The sequence below is a fragment of the Carcharodon carcharias genome, chromosome 7, assembly GCF_017639515.1.
Source record: "Carcharodon carcharias isolate sCarCar2 chromosome 7, sCarCar2.pri, whole genome shotgun sequence".
NCBI classification, from domain to species: domain Eukaryota; kingdom Metazoa; phylum Chordata; class Chondrichthyes; order Lamniformes; family Lamnidae; genus Carcharodon; species Carcharodon carcharias.
The window spans coordinates 158,517,690-158,530,532 of record NC_054473.1 but is presented as its reverse complement, the minus strand read 5'-3'; the positions used below and the strand labels follow the sequence as shown (position 1 = coordinate 158,530,532).

The 12,843-nt window shown below is 42.1% G+C and overlaps 1 protein-coding gene across 2 annotated transcripts in view; it reads right to left on the bottom strand.

Annotated features, from left to right (window-relative positions):
- The window catches only part of ankrd11 (ankyrin repeat domain 11), a 199,112-nt gene that overhangs the window by 165,676 nt on the left and 20,593 nt on the right, over window positions 1–12,843 (bottom strand). For both annotated transcript variants that reach the window (XM_041190704.1, XM_041190705.1), the window contains exon 2: window positions 4,929–4,997. The gene's annotated coding sequence lies outside the window, so the exon portion shown is untranslated. The remainder of the gene's footprint in view (window positions 1–4,928; window positions 4,998–12,843) is intronic.

The window sequence follows — 12,843 nt, the reverse complement described above, 5'->3', positions numbered from 1 at the left end:
GCACAACATTATAATATGTGCAGTGCAATGTTAAGCTACTTCTATCCTTTTCAAATATTACATAGGAAACAAACAGCACCATGCAAGTTTCAGAGCCACAAACCATTACAACTGAAAATATTAAAAGGAATATCAAAAGTTTTCAAAACTGCTGAATTAACCACAAAAAGAATTATTTATGCAGCATTTAATAAATTCTGATGAAAAAGTAGATTTTTTTTTACTCATTCATGGGATGTGGGTGTCACAGGTGAGGCCAGCATTTATTGTTCATTGTTAATTGCCCTTGAGAAGGTGGCAGTGAGCTGCCTTCTTGAGCCACTGCAGTCCACGTGGTGTCGGTACACCCACAGTGCTGATAGGGAGAGAGTTCCAGGATTTTGGCCCAGCGACAGTGTAGAAATAGCAATATATTTCCAAGTCACAATGGTGAGTGCCTTGGAGAGGAACTTCCAGGTGGTCGTGTTCCCAACGGTCTGCTGCTCTGGTCCTTCTAGATGGTAGCGGTCATGGGTTTGGAAGATGCTAAAGAGCCTTGGTGAATTCCTGCAGTGCATCTTGTAGATGGTACACACTATTGCCACTATGCACCCTACGTGGACGGAGTGAATATTTGTGGATGGTGTGCCAATCAAGTGGGCTGCTTTGTCCTGAATGGCGCTGTCCACTCATCTAGGCAAGTGGAGGGTATTACATCACACTCCTCACTTGTATCTTGTAGATGGTTGACAGGCTTTGGGGAGTCAGGAAGTGAGTTACTTGCTGTAGGATTCCTAGCCTCTGACCTGCTTTTATAGCCACACTATTTATATGGCTAACCCAGTTCAGTTTCAGAATGTTGAGAGTGGGGGATTCAGTGATGGTAATGCCATTGAATGTCAAGGAACGATGGTTCGATTCTCCCTTGTTGGAGATGGTCATTGCCCGACAATTGTCTGGTGCAAACATTACTTCCCACTTGTCACCCCCAAGCATGGATATTGTCCAGATCTTGCTGCATTTGGACATGGATTGCTTCAGAATGAGTCATCAAGAACGGTGCTGAACATTGTGCAATCATCAGCCAACATCCTCACTTCTGACCTTATGATGGAAGGAAGGTAATTGATGAAGCAGCTGAACATGGTTGGATCTAGGACACAACCCTGAGGAACTCCTGCAGTGATGTCCTGGAGCTGAGATGACTGACTTCCAACAACCACAACCACAGCGATTTCCTTTGTGCTAGTTATGACTCCAACCAGTGGAGAGTTTTCCCTGATTCCCAATGACTCCAGGTTTGCTTGGGCTCCTGAATGCCACACTTGGTCAAAAGCTGCCTTGATGTCAAGGGCAGTCACTCACACCTCTCCAAGTTCAGCTCTTTTGTCCATGTTTGAACTAAGGCTGTAATGAGGTCAGGAGCTGAGTGGCCCTGGCGGAACCCAAACTGAGTTTCAGTGAGGTTATTGCTAAGTGCCGCTTGATAGCGATGTTGATGACCCCATCTGTCACTACATTTTTTCAAATTTATTCTTTCATGGGGTGTGGGCGTTGCTGGCAAGGCCAGCATTTGTTGTCCATCCCTTAATCTTGATTACCCTTGAAACAAGTGGCTTGCCACATCATTTCAGAGGGCCATTAAGAGTCAACCATGTAGGCCAGACCAGCTAAGGATGGCAGATTTCCTTCCCTAAAGGACATTAGTAAACCAGACGGGTTTTTATGACAATTGACAATGGTTTCATGGTCACTATTACTGAGAGTAACTTTCAATTCCAGGTTTACTAATTGAACTTAAATTTCACCAGCTGCCATGGTGGGATTTGAACCCTTGTCCCCAGAGCATTAGCCTGGGCTTCTTGATTACAAGTCCAGTGACATTACCGCTACAGCACTGCCTCCCCCTGATGACGGATGGAACAGAACAAAGACTAGCTGCATGCAATGAACCCATGACTTAGGAATTACTTAAAAATAAATAATCAAGTAAAATTTTTAGGCATTCCCTAAATGGGCAAATTGGTTGATCTCAGTTCCAACAGTGGGAGAGCTACAGTTGACCTCAGTCCCAGGAGGGGGGGAATTATCAAAGAAACCAGTTTTGGTTTCTCTCTCACATCTGTCAAAACAGTGCCAGATGAGGGCAAGACCGCTCAGTTGTGATTTCTTTCCCTCAAATGGTTGAAAAAGTTCACACAAATAAATTGCCACATGGACAAATGTTAAGGAAAGCTAGTAGCATCAATGGAATTGTTTCCCAGCAAGCAGGCAATACCTTCAGAAAAAATGGGGAATGATGTACACTGATGAGAAGAGAGTCAAAGATATTCAGATATGCAAAAGCAACACCTTGGTCTGTTGTTTTCCTGCATAACTTCAGAAAGACATTACAACAAAAACTTATGCTTTTTTACAGAATAAGCCTACCTGTGTTGCCACACTTTGGAAATCATGCTGCGAGGAGCAACATGACAAGAAAAAAAGTTGTTCAACAATTCACCAAAGCAGAGGAATCTCTTATACATGCTTCATTTTAAATCATTTCTTTGTAAATATTGTTCTTTATTAATAAAAGTTGTGAAACAAAACTTGCCAGGTGTGCTGACCAAAATGGAGAAGGTTCATTTGGGGAGGCATCAAACAATGAGAGACTTTGTCAGGAACACATAGGGGTGAAGTCAAGGCATCTCAGTGCAAGCACAAACCTCCGAACAACTCATTTACCGAACCCTCCAAGGACCACTTGTCCCACATGCAGCAGAGTCTGCAGATCACACATTGGAACTCATCAGCCATCTCAGAATCCATCGACCCAGAGTGGAAGCAAGTCATCCTTGATCCCATGGGGCTGCCTAAGATGCAAGACTCTACAGTTCCACCTAACAACTGATCAGTGTGTTCCTCCCAAGAGGCGGTTAGTGCACTACTCACTCCATTATCTGTCAACTTCCATTGTCCACCATGGGCTTCCGTCCATGCACCAATAATGATCAGGTATGTTTGATTCACTTAGACAGTTTAAAACTACTGGATATTTCAGCCTCCGTCAACATCAAGTGGCTGGGGCACAGCCCTTTCATGGAAATCCCACAGATTAACACTTCAAATAGCAATTTACAGAACGCATTGCAAGATCACAGACATATGAACATACAAAATAGGAGAAGTAGGCCATTCAGCCACTTGAGCCTGCTCTGCCATTTAATAAGATTATGGCTGATGTGTTTGCATTTCAAATTCCACATTCCCATTTACCTTCAATAATCTTTGATTTCCTCGCCTAACAAGAATCTATCTACCTCTGCCTTAAAGATATTTAATGACACCCACCTCCACCACTTACCAAGACGGGGAGTTCCAAAGTCACACAACCTTTCCAGATTCTAGCAAATTTTGGAAATTTAACACCAATACATCTGGTGCCTTATTAGCCACCTGTTTTAAGACCCCAGGATGAAGCCCAACAAGAACCAGAGACTTGTCAGCCCGCAGCTCCATCAGTTTGCTTAGTACCACTTCCCTAATGATTGTAATTTCACCAAGATCCCCTCTCCCTTCCAACTCCTGATTTACAACCATTACTGGAACGCCTTTTGTATCCTCTAGAGTGAGCACAGAAGCAAAATATTTGTTCATGCCATCCACAATTTCCTTATTATTTACTATTAACTCCCCATTCTCACTCTCTAGAGGACCAACACTCACTTTCCTTACTCTTTCCTTTTTAAATACCTGTAGAAACTCTTGCTATCTGTTTTTACATTTCTAGCTAGCTTCCCCTCATACTCTAATTTCTTTCTCCTGATTAATCTTTTAGTCACTCTGTTGTTATTTACATTCTGGCCAATCATCTCATCTGTCACTCATCTCTGCACAGTTATACACTTCTTTGTTAAGTTTGACACTTTCCTTAACTTCTTTGGTTAACCACAGATGGTGGGTCCTCCCCTTAGAATTTTTCTTTATAGTAGGAATATACTTATTCTGAAATATCCCCTTAAATGCCTGCCACTTCTCTAATGACCTAGAAGTCTAGTATCCCAGTTCACTTTAGGTAGCACAGCTTTATAGCCCACATAATTGCCCTTATTTAAATTTAAAATACTAGTCTTAGACCCACTCCACTCCCTTTCAAACTGAATGTAAAATTCAATCATATTGGGGTCGCTGCTACCAAGGGGTGCCTTTACACTGAAGCCATTAATTAATCCTGTCACATTACGCAATACCAAATCTAATATAACCTGCTCTCTAGTTGGTTCCAGAACATGCTGCTCTGAGAAGCTCTCTTGAAAGCATTCTTCAAGCTCCTCATCCAGGCTACTATCACCAATCTAATTTTTCCAATTTATATGTGGATTAAAATCACCCATGATTATTGCTGCCCCTTTATCACAAGCACCCAATTTTTCTTCCTGTACACTTTGTTCTACTTTGTGGTCATTGTTAGGGGCCTGTAGACCACTCCCACTAGTGGCTTCTTTCCCCTACAATTCCTCATCTCCACCCAAACATCCTGATCTCCTGAACCAAGGTCATCTCTAACTATTGCACCAATACCATCCTTGATCAACAGTGCTACCCTTCCACCTTTACCTAGCTTCCTATTCTTCTTGAATATCATATACAACTGAAGAGAAATGCTCATGTTTGTATGATTAGATTGAAAAGCTTACTAATATCAAGGCCACTCCAAAGGGAGAATCTGGAGAACCACCAAATTCTCTTGTTTATGGGATAAGTGTCACTCTGGGTCAATAATAACTTTCAACATTTCAAAGCTATTGCTGGAATTTTAGGCATGATAGTATTGTTGTAAAATAAAAAAAGTAAGAGCTGTTCAAAGCCTCTAACCAATTCCATTCCATGTACTATCTATCTGTGGAATAATTGGAGGGACCAAGGGCTGGACATAAAAGAAAATAAAAATTTATAACAGTTCTTACCGATTCCATAGTTCTCCACCACGGCATGTATTTGTTCCAATAGAGGTATGCAAGAGTTTTGTCAGTGCTCTGAAATGTCAGAGAAATCAAGTTAGATATTGACAGAGCATAGCTGAAAGATTGTCTAAATTAAATGACAAATGCAGTTCAGAACAAAAGCTTCTTCCTTCAGTGTTTCCACTTCTGTCATGTAGAATCCTTATGCCTAAACTTAGATCAACTTTTGTGCATATATTACAGTGAATTTTTGAAATGCATCATACACATCCTAACACATCAGGTCAAACTACTGCAATTTATTTTCATCTATGAACTCAGCAATGGCATCAGCTATTATTTCTCAGGTTTCCTAGAAACTCCAGGACCAATGCAGTCCACTAAACTCTAATTAAATTCAGCACAGGAACTTCTACAAAGCCATTGGCTAAATGAGGCTGAAGACTTAGTTGTTGCAACATCAAAAGGAATTTTTACTCCACCTTTTCCTTTGCTTTTCAAGCGAAGATTTGTTTTTTGTTCATTTTTTATTTGTGCTGGATGAAGTACTTAACAGCCTTTTGGTACCTCACCCAAATGACAATTCTTTGTGCAAAGCTGGAGGTCTGATGGCACCACAGCAAAATTCATTCTTGTTTTCACCCAATACCCACAGGCATACACTTTGCAGCAAAAGTCCATCAAATAGCAATCAGAAACGGACTTTCTCCTTGAAAAGAGGGCAGTCGCAAGCAGGCATTTCAACATTCCAGCAATTGAATCAATTCAACCATCTTTTCCTGAAGACACTCTGAAGAGTCACATTAGACCCGCAACATTAACTCTGTTTCTCTCCACAGATGCTGCAAGGCCTGCTGGGTATTTCCAGCATTTTGTGTTTTCGTTATTAGTGATTCTTTTCCCTCCCCTCACACTGAAATAGCAGATATTTTCATTTTCGATATCCATAGAAAAATGTACACACCATGTCACCAGGAGCTAGTCTCCTGGAAGCTCCTTGCAGAATGACCTCTGAGCTTCCAGCATCGAACTTTAGACACTGAAAATCCAAACCCACTCTGATAAGACCACAAATTTGAATTGAAACCCATCCCCTTGTATCAAATAAGCAGATGAAAATTGTCCTACTGCAGGAATTAACTTCATTTCATTAACTTTTTAAAAGGGAATGGAAAAAAAATTGCTTTCTCCTTCCCTTCAAATGTTCCAATCACATTCACAATTGCTTCAAGGCAAAGACTATTAAACTCCAGGGTTTCTCACAATGCCCTAAACCCAAAACATGACAATGCAAGGAAATTTTCATACTTTAAATTATTTATGAGCATACGTATGCATACATCTGGCCCCACTAAAATAAGTTGTTCTTTGATTCCTCAATCATTTACCCATGCTAAGGACAGTGACTAAAAACAGCTCAAAAATTTTTGTTTCTCTCGCAGGTATGGAAAAGTGCTGCTCTGCAGATCTGCTCAGTCTTCGATGAACCAAAGCTCTTAATCTACCATGAGGAGAATAAAGGCCAGAAACCAGTACAAAGCAAAGCACTTATGCTTTACAACAAGTAATACTCATCACTGACCATAGGGAGTTAATAGGATTTTCATAGCAATCTTTTATCAAATTAAAAGGAGAAAATTGCACAGCAAATTCCAGATCAACAAGGTAGCAGGTTTCTTCCAGTATGATTTATCAAGAAATTCCTACCTCGGTCAAATTACATCTACGGCACGAAATAGCCAAAACATGTTTGGCAAGGGATACACCTCTATTTTCACATCTAACATGGTCTATTCCCATTTCAGTCCGTGGGCCAATTATAACATTTCCCCCACTTTGACCTTTGGGATGGTTGCATGCACCATGATGTTGGTCTTTCATCCCTGTCCCACATTTTGGGAAAGAATTTGGTTTGATCTTCTGCTTTTTTGAAGGTGCACTTTGATTATTGTCAACAGTTCTGGTTGCTATGCTACAAGGGGAAATATGTAAGCACTGAAGACAAAAGGAACAGGAATTATGCAACGTGTAAGGAGAATGATCTGCAGTAAAATGCTGAAAAGTTAATGTAGAAAAAATGGTTATGGGAGATCATTCTGAAATGTGTAAAATATTAAATGGCTAAGATAACATAAATGCTGAATATTACTTTAAAATAAGGCAAGGTAACCTGACCAGAGATCATAAATCTAGTGGTGAAAAATACAAGAGTTACTAGAAGGAACAACTTCACACGATGCGAGATAAATATCCAACAATACTGCCAAGCATAGCAAGTAGGGATACAGGTATTAGGGCATTCAAAGCACTGGGGAAAGTTGAATAGACAGGCTTCAAAAGAATTGTATGGGCTTTTTTAAATCCTCGACTTTGCAGTATCACATCACAAAGATCACAAATGAAGTTTCCTTCTCTGTGATCAGGCCACCCACAGGGGCCCTTAAGTGAACCTAAAGAGATTTTAAGTTCAATTTGAAGCAAAGAAACTAAATCAGATCCGAATATTGGAAAGTACAACATTGTTTATTTCTGATTGCCCCTCTTTTTATAGTTCATTTATCTATCTCCTAGAAACTATTTTTGTTCATGGTTGTTCTGATAAATGTAAAATCTATTTTATTGGCCATTATACCTTGCTTCTATGGATCTTTTAAAATATACTATAAAATGAAGACAATTTGGGCTGTTAGCTCAAGAACATTATAGCTGATATGTACTGATTCTGGTATCTGAAGCGCACCTCAACATTTACAGCCAGGAGTTAGACAATGCAGGTTTCAACTTACACCAGTGAGAATCAGTATTACTGTATTGGAATGCAAGCATTTCCTCCTCCTCCACCCTCCGCATCCCAACAGCAATGCCCCAAAAGACTTGGCAGGACAAAAAAAAGTCATTTTTAGTTTACTGCCTTTGAATTATGCCTGGACTAAAACCTACCTTTGTGATACTAGGCGTTAAGGTGAACCTGTTTGGAGCATATCATTTCTCTCCGCTGAGATCATATTTAAGCATATATAAAAGAAGCTTTTATAGCAACTTTCACAACTACACAAAGCATTTACAACCAATGAAGTACAGAAGTGTAGTTACTGTTTTAACGTAGAAAAAGTAACTGCCAATTTGCGCACATCAAGCTCCCACAAAAAGCAATGGGGTAAGAGCTAGACAATCTGTTTTTGTGATTTTGGGATAAATATTGGCTAGGGCACCTGGGAATAATGCCCCTGCTCTTTGTCAGAATCATGCAATGGGATCTTTAACACCCACCTCCAAGGACAGACAGGGCCTCTGCTTAACATCTCATCTGAAAGATGGCATGTCCAGTAGCGTAGCATTCCCTCAGTACTGCCTATAATTTTTGTGCTCAAGTTCTGGCGTGGGACATGAACCCACAAGCTTTTGACTCAAAGGGGAAAGTGCTACAAACTAAGCCCCATCTGACACAGGCTGCCGCTAATCATTGCTTACAAGGTGTTAACAATTTGCACCCCAAACTTCAGAATTGCTTGGTCTCTGAAAAAAAATCCAAGTATGTGTGTGTGTTACTAAAGTTTAGGAGACAAGAGTCACAGGAAGGAACAAACATCCCAAACTCTTTAGTGGTACATATGAATATTGTGTAAGAACTTACTTGGAGTACGTTTATCCAAAAAGTTTATCATCAATGCAAGCAGCAATTAAGTTGCCAAGGCCCCAAGTTGAAAATAAGAGTGAGTATTTTAAAATTGAGGCTTTGTTTAATATTGAGTTACTGTAGGTCAGCAAACATGGAGGGGGATACGTAAATGGGACTCGGTGCAAGTAAAGACATGAGCTGAAGAGTTTCAATGACCTCAGGTTTATGGAGGGTAGAACATGCGGCACCAGTCAGGAGAGCATTGGAATAGTCAAGTCTAGAGGTAACAAAGGCATGAAGGAGAGTTTCAGCTGATGAGCCAAGACAAGGACGAAGTTACGCAAGTGGAAATAGGCAGAGTCTTAGTTATGGCATGAACATGAGGTCAGAAGTTCAGCTCAGGATCAAATGAGACAGTAAGGTTGCGAACAGGCTGACTTAATCTTAGACTGTTGTCAGGGAATGGGATGGATATGAATAAACTGATGTGTCCAATCAGATACAAAGTTGAAGTTACAGTACATTTAGGTGACTTGAAAATCTTATTAGGAACAAGTTAAAATAATTTGAGGCTTACCTTCCCACTTCCAAGATCAACAGCCGAATAGTTCACATTGATGACAAAGGGAAAGTGAAGTCTAATCAATAAGCCTTAAGCTTGCCTTCATTTACCTTCAATACTTAGAATGTCAACAACGTACACTAAGCTCAAAGTTCCACACTGTAAGCAACTGCCAGTACAACATAATGCACCTTTAATATGTCACAACTCAAGAGAATACATTGAGTATGAGGTCAAAAAAGCTTTACGTACACGTATTAAAAAACCCCAGGCCTATTTACTGGCAAACTCAGTTTTCGAATTTAAAAGAGCAACAGATAGGGGGCTCATTTATACGGGCATGACATTTGCAAAATTATTTCTATAGATACACGATCCACATGGTATTTTAAAGTTCCACAACAGCTATTTTTTTGGGGGCCATTACCTTTACTAATGGAAAATCTCCAAAAATGCCTAATTGACGGACACAAGTGCTTCAGATCTTCCACCAATTTGCAGCCTGAAACAGCAAACTACCTCAGAGAGAAAAATAGAAAATGCTAGAAAAACTCAGGAAGTCTGACAGCATCTGTGGAGAGAAAAACAGAGTTGACATTTTGAGTCCATATGGCCCTTCTTCAGAGCTGCCTCAGACTACGTCGCAACTGGTAGAAGCTGAAATCTATTTTTCTGATGGTTCACATTATCTTGCTTATATCACCAGTTTGTCATCAATAGCAATTGAACAATGTCAGTGGATTATTGCCAAGGCTACTAGTTTACAGTTGTCACAGAAAAATGGCATTAAGGAATGAGGTCTAGTAGACAAATTCCAGAATTTAATTCATTCAAGATGTAATTTCTCTTAGTCACTGGGACAACAGTGGATTAATTAAGGAGACCTAGCACCAATTTGTTAAAGGTTTTTTCTTATTCATTCATGGGCTGTGGGATTCGCTGGCTGGGCCAGCATTTATTGCCCATCCCTAGTTGCCCTTGTGGTGGTGATGGTGAGCTGCCTTCTTGAACCACTACACCATGTGGTGTAGGTACACCCACAGTGCTGTTAGGAAGGCAGTTCCAGGATTTTGACACAGCCACAGTGAAGAAACAATGATATATTTCCAAGTCAGGATGGTGAGTGACTTAGAGGGGAGCTTCCAGGTGAGGTGTTCCCATCTATCTGCTGCCCTTGTCCTTCTAGTTGGCAGTGGTCGTGGGTTTGGAAGGTGCTGTCTAAGGAGCCTTGGTGATTCCCCGCAGTGCATCTTGTAGATGGTACAAACTGCTGCGACTGTGCATCGGTGTTGGAGGAGTGAACGTTTGTGGATGTGGTGCCAATCAGGCAGGCTGCTTCACCCTGGATGGTGTCAAGCTTCGAGTGTTGTGGGAGCTGCACTCACCCAGGCAAATGGGGAGTATTCCATCACACTCCTGACTTGTGCCTTGTAGATGGTGAACAGGCTTTGGGGAGTCAGGTGGTGGGTTACTCGTCGCAGGATTCCTTGCCTCTGGCCTGTTCTTATAGCCCCAGTATTTATATGGCTAGTCCAGTTCAATTTCTGGTGAATGGTAACCTCCAGAATGTTGATAGTGGGGGATTCAGTGATGGTAATGCCATTGAACATCAAGCGACAATGGTTAGATTCTCTTTCTTGTTGAAGATGGTCACTGGCGCCACACAAGTGTCAGGCAATGTTACTTGCCACTTGTCAGCCCAAGCCTGGATATTGTCCAAGTGTTGCTGCATTTGGACATGGGCTGCTTCAGTGTTTGAGTCATCGCGAATGGTGCTGAACATTGTGCAATCATCAGCGAACATCCCCACTTTTGATCTTATGATGGAAGGTCACTGATGAAGCAGCTGAAGATGGTTGGGCCGAGCACACTACCCTGACTAGCTCCCGCAGTGATTTTCCAGAGTTGAGATGATTGACCTCCAACAACCAGAACCATCTTCCTTCAGGCTAGGTATGACTCCAACCAGTGGAGAGTTTTCCCCGATTCCCATTGATGCCAGTTTTGCTAGGGCTCCTTGATGCCACGCTTGGTCAAATACAGCCTTGATGTCAAGGGCAGTCACACTCACCTCACCTCTGGAGTTTAGCTCTTTTGTCCATGGTCGAAGCAAGACTGTAATGAGGTCAGGAGCTGAGTGGCCCTGGCAGAACCCAAACTGGGCGTCAAACTGAGCAGGTTATTGCTAAGCAAGTGCCGCTCAATAGCACTGTTGATGACCACTTCAACTACTGTACTGATGATCGAGAATAGACAGATGGGGTGGTAATTGGCCAGGTTCTATTTGTCCTGCTTTTTGTGTATAAGACATACCTGGGCAATTTTCCACATAGCCAGTGTTGTAGCTGTACTGGAACAGCTTGGATAGGGGCGTGGCAAGTTCTGGAACACAAGTCTTCAGTACTTTTGCCAGAATACTGTCAGGCCCCATAGCCTTCATAGTATCCAATGCCTTCACCTGTGTCTTGATATCACGTGCAGTGATTCGAATTGGCTGAAAACTGACATCAGTGATGCTGGGGACCTCCGGGGAGGTCAAGATGGGTCATCCACTCAGCACTTCTGGTTGAAGATTGTAGCAAATGCTTCAGCCTTATCTTACACACTAATGAGCTGGGCTCCTACATCATTGAGGATGGGGATATTTGTGGAGCCTCCTCCTCCAGTCAGTTGTTTAATTGTCCACTATCATTCACGACTGGATGCGGCAGGACTGCAGAGCTTAGATCTGATCCATTAGTTAGCTTGCCTAGCTCTATCATTTGCTGCTTATGCTGTTTGGCAAGTAAACCTGTGTAAAAGCTTCAACAGGCTGACATCTCATTTTTAGGTATGCCTGGTTCTGCTCCTAGCATGCCGTCCTGCAGTCTTCATTGAACCAGGGTTGATCCCCTGGCTTGATGGTTAATGGTAGAGTAGGGGATATGCTGGACCATGAGATTACAGATTGCGCTCCAGTACAATTCAGCAGCTGCTGATGACCTACAGCGCCTTATGGATGCCCAGTCTTGAGTTGCCAGATCTGTTCTAAATTTATCCCATTTAACAGTGGTAGTGCCACACATGTTGGAGGGTATCCTCAAATGTGAAAGCATTTCCACAATGACTGTGCAGTGGTCACTCCTACCGATACTGTCATGGACAGATGCATATGTGGCAGGCAGATTGGTGAGGGTGAGGTCAAGTATGTTTTTCTCTCACCACCTGCCGCAGACCCAGTCTAGCAGCTATGTCATTTAGGGCTTGGCCAGTAGTGGTACTACCAAGCCACTCTTGGTGATGGACATTGAAGTCCCTCACCCAGAGTACATTTTGCACCCTTGTCACCCTCTGATGTTCAACATGGAGGAATACTGATTCATCAGCTGAGGGCAGTACGTGGCAATCAGTAGGAGGTTTCCGTGCCCATGTTTGACCTGATACCATGAGACCTCATAGGGTCTGGAGTCGATGTTGGGGGCACCCAGGGCAACTCCCTCCCAGCTGTATACCACTATGCTGCCACTTCTGCTGGGCCTGTCCTACTGGTGGGACAGGACATACCCAGGGATGGTGATAGTGGTGTCTGGGACATTATCTGTAAGGTATGATTCATTGCGATGACTATGTCAGGCTGTTGTTTGACTAGTCTGTGAGACAGCTCTCCAAATTTTGGCATTAGCCTCTAGATGTTACCCAGGAGAACTTTGCATGGTTGACAGGGCTGAGACTGCTGTTATCGTTTCCAGTGCCTGGGT